The sequence below is a fragment of the Equus caballus genome, chromosome 17 (assembly GCF_041296265.1).
Source record: "Equus caballus isolate H_3958 breed thoroughbred chromosome 17, TB-T2T, whole genome shotgun sequence".
NCBI lineage: Eukaryota > Metazoa > Chordata > Mammalia > Perissodactyla > Equidae > Equus > Equus caballus.
In genome coordinates, this window is record NC_091700.1 from 69,866,826 (window position 1) to 69,886,183 (window position 19,358).

Here is a 19,358-nt window from a genome sequence, read left to right on the forward strand (position 1 = left end):
CTCATTCCTCCCCTGGATCAAATAGGAGTCCTGTCAACACCATCAGGCAAACAAGGCAGCATATGCATGGGGGAGAGATCAAGACCCACACCGAAAAATAGCAGGCCAGAGAAGCATCTTCTTCCTCATTGGGCCTGAGACTCTCCTCTATCAGATAGAGAAAGTGGGTGGTCAGATGACACCAGCAGTGGGGAACCATGACAAACAGCCTGGCTGGAAAGCTTCTTTGTCCCCATAGACCTGAGACTCCCCTCCCTAACCAAGAGATTAGGGTGGGATCTAGTTACAAGAAGTCTTCCCCGGATGCACCATCTGTCCCCTGGGGAGTGAGGAGATTCTCATCATCTAGAGGCACCAGGGAGCCCAGCTTTGGGGGACTCATTCTTCCCCCTCAGGCAGCACTGGAAAGGTCCAGTGGGACCCCTAGTGGTACCAGACAAACCAAGCAGGCAAAAACAACACTATAATGGCTCTAAAAATGAAAGTGTCCAAAAGAAAAAAGAGAAAGTAACAAGTGTGGGTGACGCTGTGGAGAAATTAGAGCCCTCATACATTGGTGGTGGAAATGTAAAATGGTGCAGCCACTGTGGAAGACAGTTTGGAGGTTCCTCAAAAAGTTAAACATAAAATTTCCACATTAGATATAGAATTGTCCAGCAATTCTACTCCTACGTATACACCCAAAAGAACTGAAGTCAGGTGTTCAAACAAAACTTTGTATACAAATGTTCACAGCAGCACTATTCACGATAGCCAAAAGGTGGCAACAATCCCAATGTCCATCAACTGGACACCCATCAATGGATAAACCAACTGTGGTATATCCATACTAAGGAAAATTATTTGTCCGTAAAAAGGAATAAAGTACTCATACATGCTACAACATGGCTTGAACCTTGAAAACGTTATGCTAAGTGAATGAAGCCAGTCATAAAAGACCACATGTTATATGAATCCATTTATGTGAAATGTCTAGAACAGGCAAATCTGTAGACACAAACTAGATTAATGTTTGCCTAGGGCTGGGGGATAGGGAGACAAGGAGGGTACAGGGGTTCTCATTGTAATGAAAATGTTTTAAAATTGAGTTTGGTGATAGTTGTATATATCAGCAATTATATTAAAAACCACTGAAATGTACACTTAAAAAAAAACATTGAATTATCATTGGAACCACAGCCCACAAAAGTAAGCCAAGAGTTGTGTGCTAAACCTAAGCAGGTTACAGCCTGCTAAAATAAAAGATTTAAATAGGACCTAACGTAATTGTCAAAATGTTGATCCAATTAAAAGTGACCCATCAGACAGAGATAAGACAAGCAACTGATGCCAACGCCAAGACGAATAAGATACTGGAATTATCTGACAAGGATTTGAAAGCAGCCTTCATAAAAATGCTTCAACAAGAAATCACAAATTCTCTGGAAACCAGTGAAAAACAGAAAGTCTTAGCAAAGAGAGCTGGTCTGTCAGAAAGATGTTTAAGGATGTAGCAACTGCTCTTAACTCAGGGAAGTGAAGCAAGGAGTGGAGGGAGACGCTAACTTGTCACCCTGTACCTTTCTGGATGCTTTTAATCACTTCCAATGAGAATGATTTTTTAAATAATAAAATTAAATTCAAATTTCATAAAATTAACTGAATTCCATTTTGAAAAGTGAAAGAAACAGTGTCTCCATGCTCTATTATTAAAATTTCTTTCTTTTCTGGTAAGTAACGAACATATCTTTTAATGATTTTACATTGAAAGCACGAAAAATGAGTTAGTAGCTTTCCTTATAAAAAGTTTATGATCCACAATTTCAAAAAAAGAAAAAAGTGCATTGTTTTCTAGGAGCAACTAAGTTTTCCCATTAAATTGGCTGAGGTGAATTCTGACAGAGCTTATGGACTGTGCTGAATTACTGTCTTCAGTGTTTGGGAGATGGAGGGTTAAATATTTTTATGTCTTTATTTTTAAATAGTTGAGTTTTTACTCTTGACTACATTTTTTTTCTAATTTATTAGAAAAACTGCATATTATGATTAGAAGTTGAATTTTTTGTCCTCTGCATGTGTACTATTATTTAAGTAACAAGCAAAAGTTATGGCAGCCAACAAATGGTTTTGAGCTATCGCCACATACAAGACTGTATGTACACGTTATTGCTAAATTCTGCTTTAAGCAGTTATCATGTTTTTTAAAACTATCACTACTTGGGAAGAATTATTATCTAATTAATAATGGGAGCTCAAAATAGAAAGCAGGGCTAGAAATGATCAGTGTTTACCCTGTTCTATTCCATGAGGAGATTGGATGCTGAGCTCTACTCATTTGACTTAAATAGTGGAGTGGACTGAAATCCTGGGTACCAGTGACCCTGGAGAATAAAAAGATAACAGAAAAGACACCCTCCATGTTTTTTTTTTGTTTTCTCATTTGTATTTTTTGCCCTCAGACCTTCCAAAGTTCTGACCAAACATGGTGTCGTGTTGTGATTTATAACAAGAAATATGTATTTTGCCTTTTACCCAGTTCTTAGCAGAGAGCTCCTAAAATTTTTGGAACTGTGATGAGAGCAATAGAGACGTCTTTTGTTATGTTAATGAGGTGACTTTTGGAAAACCTGCCTAAGTCACAAAGGATGGGAGCTGGCTGCCAGTGGAGTCAACCTTTTGATTAGAGGGTTGGAGCTTTCAGTCCCACCCACTGACTTCTGGGGAGGGGTGAGGGGCTGGAGACTGAGTTCAATCTAATCAATTTAATCAACCATGCCTATGTAATGAAGCCTCCATAAAAAACCAAAAGAATGAGGTTCAGAGAGTTTCTGGGTTTGTGAACACGTGGAGGTGTGGGAAGAGCGGAATGCCTGGAGAGGGCACGGAAGATCTGAGCCCCTTCTCACGTACCTTGCCCTATGCATCTCTTCCATCTGGCTGTTCCTGAGTTATAGTAAATCAGTAATCTAGCAAGTAAAATGTTTCCCAGAGTTTTATGAGCCACTCTAGGGAATTAATTGAACCCAAAGAGGAGGTTGTGGGAACCTCTGATCTGTAACTGGTGAATCAGAAGCACAGGTGACAGCCCGTATTGCCACTGGCCTCTGAAGTGGAGGGCAGTCTTGTAGGACTGAGCCCTTAACCTATGGAATCTGATGCTATCTCTGGATAGATAGTGTCAGAATTGAGTTGAATTGTAGGATACCCAGCTGCTGTCAGAGAGTTGCTGGGTGGTGTGGGAAAAAACCCACACAGTGGAATGGATACAGAATCATACGTGGTAAACAGAAGAGTCACTCAGCTAATTAGTCGTACCTGTGGTTACACTGCTCGAGCCAAGCTTCTACATTCGGCAATTAGACCACATAGAACAGCAACATCTCCCCTTTCTTATTTTACCAGGAAGCAACAGAGAAAATAATAATACAGTGAAATCGATTTTTCTGCCAAACACAGAGGGAAATGCAGAAAGCAAAGAACTAAGAAAAAAGTATGATGCATGCATTGCCAAAATAAACGGGGTTGTTCATTGCCAGCATACTGCCACCTGTCAATGGCATCCATCCTTTCTTCACTGTAGCAGCAAGAGCCTCCGCTTGTGCCCAAAACATCCTAGCTGTGACATGTACATGCAGATTTCAATATTCCTGTCACAGCAAACTATAAATATAAAAATTAACCCCAAAAGGGATTTGTCACCATCAGTGAGCATGAATATTTCAATTTCTGGATCCATCATTCACCAGGAAGACACATGATGTCTTAGAACAAACAAGTTATTCTTGAATAACTGTCTCAGTCTAAAGTGACAGAGGTAAAAGGAGTTGCCATTTCTGTAAAAAGTAGAAATCTGTAAGAAACAATCCTTGGTTAGGTTTATGAAAATGATTCAAACAATATAGAAGTATTTAAGATGATACTGTCTCCTTATCATCTCCCTTCCGAGTCAAGTGCTACTCCCTAGATTTACCGTATTAACAGTTTCATGTCTACATGGTCAGAAAAACATGTATATGTTATATGTAAATATTCCTTTTATTTACACAAATATTTGTGTTTTACAATTTTGTTTTCTTATTAACCAATATATTGATCAACTTTCCATTTAAATAACCAAATCTACCCATTTTTTATCACAGTTGCAAAATAGCACAACATGTGGATACTATTAATACTTTGCCCATTGAGGAGCATTATGTTGTTTCTGGATTTGGGCATCAATGAACATTTTTGCCTTTAAGTAAAACTTTAGATAAATTCCTTGGGTGGGATTCCAAATCACAAGAAATCTTAATGTTTTCCAATTGTCTTTCAACACAATTTGAGAGTCCTTGTTTATTCTAGCAAACACTGGCTATTATAAAACGTTTTGGTGTTTCCAATAAGGTAGGAAAAAATGGTGTCTCATTGTGATTTAAATCTGCATATATAGTTACGAGTGAAATTTAGTGTCTTACCGTATGGTTGGCTATTCGCTATTTGTAATTCTATTCCTGTGAAATGTTGCTTCAAGTCTTCACTCATTTTTCTATTGTGAGAACTCTGTGTAGAAAGGAAATATGACATTTCTCTGGCATAGATTTTATATTTTGCATATATTTTCCACAGTTGTCATTTTTCTTATGATGTTGTAAATTTTTTTCCAATACAAATGTGGTCCAATTTAAGACTTTTCCCTCTCAGTTTCTGAGTTGGAAAAAGCCTTTTTCATTCCAAAGTTTTAAAAAGTAAAGTTATTTCTTCTGGTGCTTTTGGAATTTCTCTTTTAATGTTTAAATGCTTGTATATCTGGTATTTATTTTAGAATAAAGCTTCTAGTATGGATTCAGCGTTACTTTTTTACAAGAGATGTAGTCAAATGGTTAAACAGAACTTTCTGAATAATCTATCAGACCTTCAATAATTTTAAATATTCTTTTCACCAATATCTTGATTATATTTGAGTCTATTTCTGATTTTCTTTCAGTATCCTTTATCTATTTATGTACCGGTTCCAAATTATTTTAATGTAACTTCATAATACTTTTTAAACCAATAAAAATTACTTCCTGCTAATTACTTTCCTATATCAGTATATTCCAAGACATTCTCACATGCTGATTATTTTATATGAATTTTTGCCAAGTTAAAAAAAAATCTGTTTAACTAAGACATAGATGAATTTATTGTTCAATTGTGGGAAAATTGTTAACAGGAATTCTGTTTTTCTATCCAAAAATAGGGTACGATTTTCCATTTGCTTAGGGTTTACCTCATGTCCTCTAGTGAAATATTAAAATTCTCTCCTTGTAGTATCTGAATATCTTTAATCTGAGTTTATTCTCAGATATTTTACCTCTGTTATTTTGATGGTAATATTTTTTTCTTCCCGAAGTGATGATAAAAGAAAAATGGAGAAGATGTGATTTGTGAACTTGAGAATTTCGGAGTCAGTTAGGAGCTTACAAACACGTAAAATACAATATTATTGAGAAAATAAATAAACACACAAAATGCCGTGGTAGTTCAGAGGAAATAGTGGCTATCCCTGTAAAATAAGTTTCCTAGTAAAATGTAACATCTGATCTAGGTGTTTAAGAATCAGTGGAATCTTTAGGGCAGTAAAAGATGAGAAGACAGGGCAGCGAAAGGAGAGAGCCTGAGATGCTCCTCCTGGAATATCAGCACGGCTGGAATGTGGAGATGTGCGAAAACAGGTTAGAATTTAGCTCCCAGAGAAATAGTCTGGGCTACGTGCTCCTGGGGAAATAGTTTGGCTACATATGTATAGTAAAGGATCTTTCATTGCAAGTTAAGGAAATTGGAATAGACTAAATGCATTTTTATTGCATGACAACTTAGGTAGCTGTGAAGAAGTTTATCCAAAATGAGGAGAGACAAATGGCAGAGAATGCCAGCAAAGGGAAGAAAGGTCAGGTTTGCATATAGATCTGAGGTCCTGGTAGCACATCCCAGTGGTAGTATAGCTCCTATCATAAAGAAAATTCTCATTAAATATTGAATTAATGAATGAAAAGATACACGAAAAAGCAAGTGTTTTTTGAAGTCAGGTATTTCCAGAAGTGTACAATGTTCAATAGTTCAATCTCAAGGTTTAAACCACTCATTCTACAAAACCACCGGATTTCCTAGAAGTATAGTATTTTGCCCAATAAGAATGGCAATATTAAGGAACCAGAATCTGGAACATAACTCTGTTCTGAAACACAGCAGTAATTAAGTAAATGAATTAATGTTTCAAAGCACTTGGGACAGCGCTTTGCATAAACTAAGTCTGTATGACTGATACAACTATTTGTTAAGTAAATAACAAAGGCGTGGATGCCAGGGCCCTGGTTAAAAATTGTAACATAGTCAGTGTTTAAATCAGACCTCAGTTCCCTTTTTCTGAACTACTCACCTGTCTCTGATTGTCCCCTGCATTCGCTTCATGTCTTCTTTATATGATTCAAACACCTCTATTAATCTCCCTATTTTTCCCCAACCACCTCACAGAAGACTATATTTACCATAGGAGTGTACACAGGAACAGAGGAAGGAGGGAACTTGCGTTATTTGACACATGAAGAGAAGCTTTGTACAGCTGGACCATCATGAGAAAGAAGGAGGGTGGCCAGAGCTGGGCAGGGCTCAGTTCATGCCATTTGTGTTGGCTGCTTTTAAGGAGTTTGGACTTTATCTTAAGAGCAATGAGGAGCCACTAAAAGAATTTAACAAGAGAATTATGGGCTTAGATTCATTTTTAAATGATTCTTCCTGTTTAGAGTGGAGAATAGATTTGAAGGAATCAAGAGCAAGTATGGGTAGCAATTCCTACAGTCAAAGTAAGAGATGATATGGGCCAGCCCTGGTGGCCTAATGGTTAAGTTTGGCATGCTCTGCTTCAATGGCCTGAGTTCAGTTCCTGGGTGCAGACATATACCACTTGTCTGTCAGTGACCATGCTGCGGTGGCATCTCACATACAAAAAGAGGAAGATTGGCAGCAGATGTTAGCTCAGGGCGAATCTTCCTCAGCAAAAAAAAAAGGAAAAGAAAAAGTAAAAGATGATGTTGGTTTAGACTAGAGTAGTGTCTGTGGAAATGAAGATTAACAATAGGTGGAATTAGGATCCTCTCATATGAAGAATTGAAGAGAGGACAACATCAAAGATGATGACTAGGTTTTGTGTCAGGAGCAACTAGCTAGCATTTCCCAAGGTGGCAAACTTTGGAGGAAGTTCAGATTTTGAGGGAAAAGAATATGAGCTCAGTTGGTTATTTGGGTCTGGAGCTCAATAAAGTCTGTGCTAGAGAAATATTCTTGGGAGTCGTATGAGGCACCTCTCATGCATCCTTTTACATCCTTTCAGCCCCACCTCTTACTCCAGCCAAAGCTGCTGCAACTACCACTGGTATCACTTCTCATTGAAGTTTCAACCAGATTTTCGTAGATCTAACCTGTGCTAGTCCTTAGTCATGCATCTCTTGCGTGCTGCCTGAGGTTCATATATGTGCACCCCAGAATGTGAGCAGGTTGACTCCTATGAGACCTCCCTTGATCAATGGGGAATAGAAGCTGATGAATAAATACTTCTATTTCTTCCCCCTGAGTGTTCAGATTGAGCTGCGTTTGTTAAAGCTGCTCAGAAGAACTTGGAAGGATCCAGCACCAGGTGCCGCAGAAGGACAACTTGGTAAGGCATCCTTCTGCTGATTTTTCTCCTTCCCTGACTCACTTCCCCTGTGTGTCACTGCCACTGCCTGGGATAACTCTCTGGATAAACTACCTGAGTGCCAGCCTTTGTCTCCCTCTGCTTTTGGAGGAAACTGGGATAAGATAGGAGTTATCAGTGAGTAAGTGGTAATTCAAGTGCCAAGAGTGGATAAGATCACAGAGAAAGAGAAATGAGTAAACAACCTTCAAAGAGCCAATATTTATTGATTGGATAGTGCCAACAAAGAAAACGAGGAAAGAGCGTCCAAAGAGGAGGGAGGAACAGAAAGAGAGAGAGAAGTCAAGGAAGCCATAAGGAGAGAATATTGAAGGAGGGAGTGGCCAGTTTTGTCAAGTGATTCTAGGCTCAAGAAAAATGAAGACCAAAAGCGTAAAGAAGATTTGGAATTGTGGAAATCAATGACGCTCATAGGTGGGACCAACCTTTTCTCTTTTGTATATTTATTTATTTATTTATTTATTTTACATATTTATTTTTTAATTGCAGTAAGATTGGATTATAACATTATATAGCTTTCGGATGCAACCTTTTCTTTTAAGAGAACACACAGAACTGTGATCAAAGACATTCTCAGTCTGAAACTCCAGGTATTGATGAGCTGGATAAGTGGATAATCAAGGGGGCTTTAAACACCCTTGGAATCACACTATGTTGGGGGCTGTCTGTTTGTGAGGTCAATTGCCTATGACAGCTTTTGGCACAACAGTGCTTGGTTCCAGCTGTGGGATACTTAAGAAGCTGGACTGATGAGGCTGCTGTGGATTTAGACGTTTCCCCAGATACATTCACCAACATCTGCACCAAATTAACAATAATTTTTAACTCAGTTGTCATCTTTGATCTTGTAAACATATGATTGAGTTCTCATCTGCAAGAGATTAACCTGAAATTGAATCTGCCATGCTATCTTAAAGGTAGTACTCATACATCTTTTGTCACTAAAGACAGCATTTTGTGGGAACTTACCTGGTATTTAAACCACTACCCATTTTATGTGGGTTGTTGATACCAAACACTTCCTATGAGAGGAAAGAAATCAAATTTGCTGGAATTCCTCCATCCATGTGCATTATAGCTAGGATCACTTAATATTCTAGCCTGGCACCACCATACAAAGGCCAACTTTTCTTTTCTAACAAGGTTCTTCCTGAACACCATCTTTTACTGTTCGTAGTATTCTTTCCCTGACTCCCACACACAGCTGGCAAAGTATTTGCACGAAATGCTCATAGAAATGCAGGCACTCTTTGAAATATAAGATTTCTCAGTGTCCAAACTGAGAGGAAGAGCTCAGTCCTGTAGTCTAAGACTACAGTTAGAACTTTTGCTAAAACATAATGCTAATAAAGAAAAATAAAGTTTGGAGAAAGAAAAATTGTTTTTGTATTTCACATGAAAATGTCAATAATGTTATTAATCCTTGAATTCAAGTGCTTTAGTTCCACTGCAATGGCTATCAAGACAGTCAAACATACTCATAAGAATAGCTAACGCTTACTGTGTGCCAGGCATGGTTTCCATACTGTACATGTACTGGGTCTAAATCTCTTTAACAACTGCATCAAGTAGGTACCATTGTCTCCATTTCATAAGTGGGGAAACTGAGATACAGAAAGTTCAGGCGACTTGTCCAGGTTAACAGAGCTACAAAGTGCCAAATCCTAACAACCCTGCCTCAAGTCCACGTTCCTAAACTCTTAGAATGAGAGCATCTAAAAATGCAATTCAGCAAACAGATCACTTCATTCCTCCTTTACTTATGTAAGCTTCCGTGTACAGGCTTTTCATATTCATCCAATACCAAAGTTAACAGTGGAAAGTAAGAGACATTCAGAAACCCATCCAAAGTAGCCCACCATAGAAAACATGGAACTGAAGATCCCATGTGACCACTGACTGGTATTTCACTACAGCTGATATCAAATCTACATGGCACCATAGACTATTGGTTAGTCTAATCAATACACTAGAAAAGTCAAACTTCGTAACCTGAAGTGCAGTCTTTCCTCATGTCATTCTTCAGGGCATTCAAAAGCCTCTCGTGAAAGGGAGAATCTATGCAGATGAGGAATCCAACAAAGAAGAGGAGAAATTACCAGTCGGCGGCGGAGTCGTGTTTGTTTCTGCCAGGCTCACTGCTCCCACGCTCCTGGGGGCTGCAGCCCAGGCCAGGGCTGAAGCCTCTACATTGCGTTTGATTTGACTTCTTGCAGTAACGTCAATTTGAGAAGACTATTGGAAGGTTGTCTGAAACTTAAAAGCACTTTCTAACAAAATTTGTCTATACTAAAGCTTAAAAAAAGGAGGGAAAAAGCCTTTTTACACTAAAAAATGAACATATAATACAAAGATTTAACAGCACAAAACCAGTTACTTCTCATTCCAGGAAAAGAATATTCATTTTGAATATCTCCACTTATTTTCCCTTACTTTACAAGGCAGAGATTTCCAAAATAAAATAGCAGATTCTCCTGTGCCTTCAAAATCCATTTCTTAGACAAATTTTTCTTTGATGATGCTGTGATCCTCAAAGTGGTTCATACAAAGAACACTGATTTTGAGATACAGACATGAATTCAAATCCCAATTAAATGTGTATGCCAACCTCCCATTTTAGACAACATTTTGAGCTTCAGTATCCTCACGTGCAAAATAAAAATAACAACACTTTCTTTATGAAGGCAGTTAAGACCACACATGTGAAAAGTTTGCATAATGACTGGCACATAGAGAGGCTTAAAAATAGTGAATATATCTCAGATTCAGTCCTTCACACATCAATTCACCAGTTTCAATAAATTATTTTGTCATTAAAGAAATGCTTGTTCAGTGACACTCAGGGGTCACCAAAGCACTGTAGAGGATTCTCAGGAATAATTGAAATTGATGGATCTTGGGATATCAAAGTGTCACACTTCCACCAGGCAGCAATGAAGAGAATAATCTTTTTAAGATGCTTTCCTTGGCATGAAACGCTGGTTTAATGGTCACAGAGGGACATGAGAAGCTCATTGGCAGGTAGTCAAGGATATTCTTCTTCTTCTGAAAGTTCCAGGCTTTGGGAACATTGATTCTTGCCTCTAAATATCCTGTGTGCCTGTTGACATCTTATGGAGCAGATCTGATCCTGTGAGGGAACCTGAGTAAATAGGTATACCATCCTCAGGCCATTCGGGGCAGCTCTCCTGCGGCACCTGACACATGTGGCTCAGGGCTGGGCTGAAACCTACCATCTCTGAGTGTGCAGGATGCGTTCCTTTCAGAATATGTGGAACTTAAACATGTTAGGATGGTTCTGTATTCTTCAGGGTGTATAGAAAAATAGTCCTGGGACTACAGGCCATTCTGAGTCTGTTGTTTAACTTCTACTGGGTTGAGCCTTTGGTATAGAGATGATAAGAGATGCATTTAGTTTATAAAAGCAAAACCATGTACAAAATGAACAGTTCTCTATTTTCAGCTGGTTTCTGGAGTAGTACAGTCTGGAAATCGCATTTTATATTTCAGCCAAAAAAAAAAAAAACCCAAAATATGGGGCAAATAAAAAGCTTGTGTATGACTATCTCCTAGCAGAAACTTTTCTGTGTGGCTTGGTAATCTCAGCTGGCACGAGAGGAAGGTCGAGTCTGTTAAAGTACCATCCTAAAAGAAGATGATTTTGTCAGCTACAGAGACTATTTCCTGTGTTTTAGTGGTTTCTCAGGAATATCTATTTAACATTCAGCATGTGTGTGGGCATCAAAACCTAAGTATCAACGGCTTGCCTGTGTCACCTTGACAGCCTTGAAATGAAGTTAAGAACAGAACGAGATTAAAGCAAGGAAGAGACGTACTACGATTTCTGAGCTGAGCTATGTGAAATAGCTGGCTTTGTCCCTTCAGCGTCTCAGAGATCTACGTATAGAGAGACTTGCTTGAGTAAGTTTAATTAGTTATCTAGTCAATGCCACCAATAATCATGGCCAGTTTTGATTAATCATTGTGCTTAGGATCTTACATTTTGCCTAATTTAATCTACCTGGCACACTTTTGAAGTAGTGGCTATCACTGTGCCCATTTTATAAGAAAGTAAACTAAGGCACAGAGAAGAGTGTTAGCTATGTGTGTCATGTGGAGGTAGACACTAAGTTCTATGGCCTTCAGAACGTCAGTGAGCCTCCTTGTGGACGAGTGTGCCACATCTTATAAGTACCAGTAGCGTTGGGATGCAAAAATGCTTGTTTGCCATCTGACCACACAGCACAAATTTTTAACCCCTACAGTTCATTGCTGCTGTCAATCTCTGTGTCAAATCCAAATAGCATGACTCTCAGTTTAGAAAATAGAAATTCAAGTCGTTAAATTTCCACTTGATTATTGTCTTGTCATCAATTTCTTTTCACCACCAAGAATTCTTTTTAAAGCATCTGAAAGCAAGCATCAGATTCAAAAACTCTTAGACCTTAGGGTTTGAATTTGTGATTCAAGAATTTATGATTCATGATTCTAAAATGTCATGAATGCCACATTTGTTTATTTCTCTGCTCAGTCCAGCTGTAACCAACCACTTGCTGCAGCCAGTGATGAGTCCAACATCGTTCATCGGTCATGATGTCCTGCCTAGCTTTGAGCAGTACCAGGACTCCTGTGACCATGTGGCCTAGGAAAGTCTTTACTCTTCAGCCCCAGGGAAGCTGTCATAACTGATGTGGATCAAAGTTCACAAAGCCAATATTGAATGCTGGTCTCCTGCCATCTGTCACATTGGTAAGCCAGGCAGGCTTCAAGGATGCCCCGCTTACCTGTGTCCCACTGACAATGAGAGCTCTCTTTACTCCTCCCAAGACCATTGCACTGAGTGGCCAGCCTCCACAGTCACCCACAATGCCATCGACCCTGAGTCCTGCCATCTCCACTCTCTTCCTTCTCTCGACACATGTCTGCTGAACACTCAATCTGTCCTAGGCACTATTCTAAGAGTTAGGGATAAAAATATCAATCAGGAAAGAAAAAGGTTCAACTCTGTATTTTAGTCAATAGACAGACAGTAAAAAAAGTACAAGAAAACTATAGTGCCATGATATAATATATTAAGTGCTAAGAAGAGAACTAAAGCAGAGTAAGGAGATAGAGTGAGGTACGGCACAGAGACTCTGAGGCTGGTATGTTTGTATAAATGAGATATGAATGAAGTAAGGAAGCAAGACTGGCCCATCTGGGGCCAAAGGACTCTGGGAAGAGGAAAGAGCAATTTTCTTGAGGAGCACCAAGAAGGACAGTTCACTGCAGCTGAGTAAGGAAAGGCTAGCGTGATAGCAGATAGGGTTGAAGACATGGGATCTTGTAGGCCATTGCAGACTACGGAGGGAAATTTGGATTTTATTCTGAGTGTGATAGTATATTCTTTTTCTATTTCTGTGTAACAAATTATCACAAACTGAGTGACTTGAAGAAACACAAAGTTATTATCTCATAGATTCCAGAGTCAGGAATCCAACACATTTTTAGCAAGGTCCTCTGCTCAGGGTCTCACAAGGCTAAAATCAGTGTGTCAGGGCTGGCTGCCTCCTCAACTAGAGGCTTGACTAGGGAAAATTTCATACTAAGCTCCTTCAAGTTGTTTGCAAACCACATTTCCTGCAGATGTATGACTGAAGTTCCCATTTTCTTTCTAGCCTGGAGGTCACCCTCCACTCCTAGGGCCCCTCTCAGGTCCTTGCCACCTCACCTTCTCAATGACATAGCAGTTTGCTTCCTCCAGGCCAACAGGAGCATGTCTCTCACTTCTACATTTCTCTGCCATGTTTAAACACTCACTTGGTTAGGTCAGGCCCATCCAGGATCATGCCCTTTTTAATTAATTCAAAGTCATTGATTGGGGACTTCATTACATCTGCAAAACCCCATCATAATCACAAGGTCTTCTCAGACTCAAGGGGAGGGTTTATACAGGGAATGTGCCCCAAGGGTGGGAATACTGGGGACAATCTTAGAATTCTGCCTACCACAGATAGGAAGTCAGAAACTTAGAGCATAGGAGAAACTCCTTGTGATTTTTGTTTTCACAGGATCACTTGTATGTGACAGTTTGTAGGTGGGCAAAAACAGTAGCAGGGAGACCAATTAGGAGACCATTGCCATGGCCCAGGTAAGAGATAGTGGGGAGAGATGTGATTCAGAATGCGTTTTAAGACAGAATCAGTACCATTTGTCTTTGGATTGGCTGTGGGTGACATGCATGAGTGGACATAGAGCTCTGGCATCCACAAAATCCAGATTTCCCAGACTCTTCCCAATCTCTTAACAGCCACTGGCCATGCTGCAGCCCGTCCTCTGTCTCTGCTCTCAAAATAAAGGCTGAAACCAAATTCAGCCTCTGAGACCTTGTAAGATTTGCCCTTCCAGGCCTTCAGGCTTATCCAAGATCTTGAGCCTCATTGTCATTACTTAGGTCCCTTAATCGTGGTCCCTCTTATCACTTCACTTTTGCCCGTTCTCATCTCCCCGTCTGGAACACTCCTTCCCCACTATTTTGACAGGGGAACTTCTCCTCTTCCTTTAGGTTCCAGCTCAATCATACTTCCCAGGGAAGCCTTTTCCAACCTCCCTGAATGTGACCTGTGGAGTTTCCAGAAAAGCACTATGGCTGCCCTTATCTGATATGCAAATTTACCCTTACTTGTGCAATTCCTTGATTGATGTTCATCTTCTGTACTAGACTCTGCTCTGTGAGGGCAAGAACCATATCTATTTGCTCATCAATTTATTCACCACCAAAAGTACTGTGCCTAGCAAAAGATAATCCCTCAGTTAATTAAATGAGGGATTTAAATTGCCAACCTTGCTTCGGCGATCTGGGGTTTGCCGGTTCGCATACCCGGTGCGGACACGGCACTTCTTGGCAAGCCATGCTGTGGTAGGCGTCCCACATATAAAGTAGAGGAAGATGGGCACAGACGTTAGCTCAGGTCCAGTCTTCCTCAGCAAAAAGAGGAGGATTGGCAGCAGTTAGCTCAGGGCTAATCTTCCTCAAAAAAAAAAAAAAAATTGTCAACCTTGCCCTCTCCAGCTGTCACATCTAATCCCTTCATGGGGCCCAGAGCTTCCAAAACATCATATGACCAAAAATATGGTTTTCATGGACGACAGTGATGACATGGAAGAGAGAGAGACGATGCCTTTCTATTCTTCCAGGCTCAGTCTCCACACAGTAATTAAACAAAGCTTATAGCTTCTTCCTTGCATACCTCTTGCCATCCTTATCATTTTTCCCCAAACCAAACACACTCCAGACAATAATGGGAAGATATAAAGATCTCTTATTGAAGGTCACAACGTGGGAGAAACAGAGAGTGAAGCTTTGATCTGCCTCACAGAGAAAGGCATTTGAAAGAGGCATTGTCCTGTGTGAGCACTGCCTCTCCCCAGATGTCCTCTCCTCCAGTTGTCTTTTCCGCACTGCCCTTCTTCTACACTACCAAGGCTGTGCTATCCCATTTTCCCCCAGCAATTGAACCTTTTTGCATAGAAGGAGGAGATTCATATACCACCTCTCCCTCCAAAGGACAGTGGGGAATAGCTCCAGGCTCATGAGTGGGCACTGGTGGGGGCTCCAGTTGCAGCCAATCTCTTGATCAGGGAAAGTGGTAGCTGATTGCTATCTTCGACTCTTAAAAATGAGCTCACATTATAAGGGGATAACTCATGTTTTCCCTGAGGTGCTCCAGTCCCGTTTGGGAACAGAACTCACTCCCTATATGTCTTTCATTCTACCCATTATGGGACAGGGCATAACCCAGGTGTCCTCATGGTTGAAGGGCATTCAAATCTTTCCTAATTCTGGCTGATATGGTAAAGGTATAAAAGGCTCTCTCTTAGCCATCCAGGATGGCTAGGGTCAGTATCAGTTAAATACTTTCCAATTCCATTGCCACAAAGGTAAAAAGAGGAAGGGAGATAAGGCTAGGGGTTGTGTTACTTCATTTTACAACATAATCTATAGGTTTCATAATGCAGCTTAAATTTCACTTCTTCCTCTCCTATATGGCAATAGTCACCATTTGTAGTTATTTTTTAAAATGTGGATATTATTATAAAATTGGTCCGTTGCTTTCTTTTCTCTGAATAATGCCCATTTCTTTAATTCTTCTTATCTCGCATTTGGAAAGCATATAATTTTCCTACTAGTTCTTAGGAACTTACGTAATCGTGGTTCCCTGAAAATACCACTAAAACAAACTATTGACAAGACAAAGCTGATTTTATTGCTTTCTAAGGTGAGAGAAAGCATTATCTTGATAGAATCTTAGTAGATCCTTGGAGGATGGAGGGCACAGGTGGAACATTTATGAGGTTTGGAAGTATGGTTTAAGGAGGATCTTTCATTGTGGGAGCTTGATTAGGATTGGTGAGGACCATGCTATAACAGTTTCAGTTTGGTGAGCCCAGCAAGGTGGAGATTTGAGGCAAGCGTTTCAAAGAGTAATGAGGAGAAAACAGCAGTTTGGGGGGAAAATAGTAACTACTGAAAAGTTGAATGTCTGACATTCATATGGATGGTGTTTTGGGGTGTGGGGGGATTTTCCTGCAAAATCCAATACAGCTATTTGCAATTTTTATCTTCCTGAGCAAAAGTTTCTTGGAATAGTAAAGTCAAATTAGTACAGACAGCTGAACAATACAATTTTCCAAAGGTAGATACCAAGCTGTGTGGGCATAAATGGTTTCGGTTCTCAAACACACCTAAATTTTAAGAATCTTGATTCAATTAGGGTTAAGAATTCCAAAATTGGACTAAAGAATTAGGCTTAAAGAAAGTAAATAGCTTGCGTAAGGCTAATTCGTTTCAGAGCCAGAGTTTTCACCCAATCCATCATGGTTTTTCCATTAACATGTTGCCTCATCTGTAGAAATTCCTCTTTTTATTGTTTTTTTTTGCTGCTGTTTTTGTTTTTTTGCTGAGGAAGATTTGCCCTGAGCTAACATCTGTGTCAATCTTCCTCCATTTTGTATGTGGGTCGCCACCACAGCATGGCCACCAATGAGTGGTGTAGGTCTGAGTCTAGGAACTGAACCTGGGCTACCAAAGTGGAGTTAGCTGAACTTAACCACTAGGCCATGGGGCCAGCCCCTAGAAATTCTTGCTAGAGTCACGTCACTGCTGGCTTGATTGAAATGTCCAGCTCACGGTTGAATTCATCATGATACTTTTATATTTTCTCATACAACTTATTTTGTAAAATATGATGCTTTGATGGTAGAGCATCCTGGTTAATGCAATCATGAAATACTTATTTATAAGAAATATTCTACCCAACTCTGGAAAGTAATTCAAGATGTCTAAGTTACTACCTAACATCTTGTGGAACGGGCCTAAGTTCAGTTCATTTTGGATCACAGTGCCTGGTACAGCTCCTTGTACATGCTAGGATGGATGAGTAAGGACATGATAAAATATTTTAACACTTAAAGTACATTGAAGATAATTTCAATAATTTACTTGCTTAAAAAATGAATGATGAGGATCTGGCCCCATGACCAAGTGGTTAAGTTTTCATGCTTTGCTTAGGCGACTCAGGGTTTCCCAGTTTGGATATTGGGTGCAAACCTATCACTGCTCATCAGACCATGCTGATGCAGAGTCCCACAGAGAAGAACTAGAAGGACCTAAAACTATCATGTACAATCATGTACTGGGGGGCTTTGCAGGGAAAGGAAAAAAAGAGGAATATTGGCAACAGATGTTAGCTCAGGGCCAATCTTTAAAAAAGAAAAAAGAAAAAAAGAGTGATGATCCAGAAGACTGTTCTAGATGGAACAATATCAAAGAGACTTCATTACAATATCAATCATAACAATTACACATTTATAAATCTCCACTCTAATTATCTGGCTACATATAATTCACTTTTAACTTAATAGGCTACACTGGTGCCTTAGCACTCACTCAGAAGTCGTTTGCTACCACATTTGCATATGCCCAGGATTGCTCTGACTTATATTTGGGAGGTTCATTTTTCTTCCACTGCTATTCACATCCTTATTATTGCTGAATAATTTAACCATTACCTTAGATTCCAGAGGATCTCTTAATTATGATGCTTCGTCGCAGAATTCTGTTCTCCAGAATGCATCTATCCTTTGTTAAATTAATGAACAAAATAGAACATGAAATTCTCAATGAATCAGTTTTTATACTCTTTCAATAATTGTAGGAAATTACTGTGAGTGAATTTCTAGACAGAATAAATTGGGAAGGAGGGGAAAACTCTATTTTGGAGAATATGATTTATCACATCTTGGCTTACTTTTTATTATTTCTTTCATGTTAATTTCACTCTCATTTTCTATAGCTGCTCTTTGAAAACTCACAATATTCTCACATGGATGAAATTTCCTTTTTCTCAAGGTTCTGAGAATAGCAGCCTGTAAATCCATTTTCTCAAAGCTTAATTTCTAACTATTATTACTCCTCTTTCCTATGACTTCATTAATATAATCATCTCTTTCCAATAAATCTGGTTTTCCCTCTATCTATTCTCTCACTTTTAGAGTTATTTGTTTTTTGAAAAAAAAAAGAAGAACAGGTACTTTTTTGTTGAACATATTGCTTCTTAAACCTATTAAAGAAAATTTTTCATAAGTAAAACTTAAAGCCTCTTTCTTCAAGAATCGGAAGGACATCATAAATGGTCCTGGAAGTCACCTGGGGGAAGGGTAAACAGAGTTCCCTCAGGATTTTCTCCCTTTCATGAACCCATCACCATTACCATCCTACAAGCTAGGGTCATTTTTACATTTAAAAAGTGAATTCCACTTTTGCTTGGAAAGATGGAGTAGACATACTTTTCTCTACTCCTCCTGCTAAGTGCAACTAAAAACCCTGGAAATGCATGTAAAACCAAGAAAAAGTAGATTCTCAAAGTTGAAGAAAAAAAACCTTGGAGCCCAAAGAACAACATGGCAGTTTTCTTTTTGCTTCATCTACCCCAGCCTGGGTTCCAAAGAAGCCAGACACTGGGAAACACTCGCAGGTAGAGACAAAAACAAAACAAAGACATCAAGAAGAGCCTGCTCTTTCTAGCCAAAGAACTAGGAAACAGCAGCCTAATAGGACAAAACACTTTTAGATAATAGTGCTCTTCTTCAGCCAAATGCCACAGAAAAAAAACTGTAGCCCAGTAGGGAAATTAGATTTCTAACCTCAGCGGGTTGTAACAAAATGCCCAAACACCCTGCAAGGTGTTGTCACAAAAAGCAAGTTGGGAGCTATGACATGTTTACATCCCCACTACATAGTAATAAAGTGGCCCCATCTTGAGATGCTGTCAGAGGATGTCTAATGGAGTGTCAGGACTTTCACCACCACTCAGTGATAACACGATAGTGAATAATCATTATCAGTGATAACAAGGCAACACTCTCCTATGGTTTCAGCGAAGACCACATTGGGAGCAGTATCCCTCCAGCTCCCAGCCAGAATGGTATCAGTGAAGCTGAAGTGGGGAGAGCCTGAACTCCCAGCTTCACCCAGCAGTAATGAGAAGCCTCTTTTCTGCCACTTCACTTGAGTCACAGAGTTGAGTGTGAAACCTGGACTTCCATCCCTTTTTAGCAATAATGAGGCAGCATTCTACAACCACTGCCAGAGCAATTGAAGATAAGGCCTGCTAAAACGCAAAAC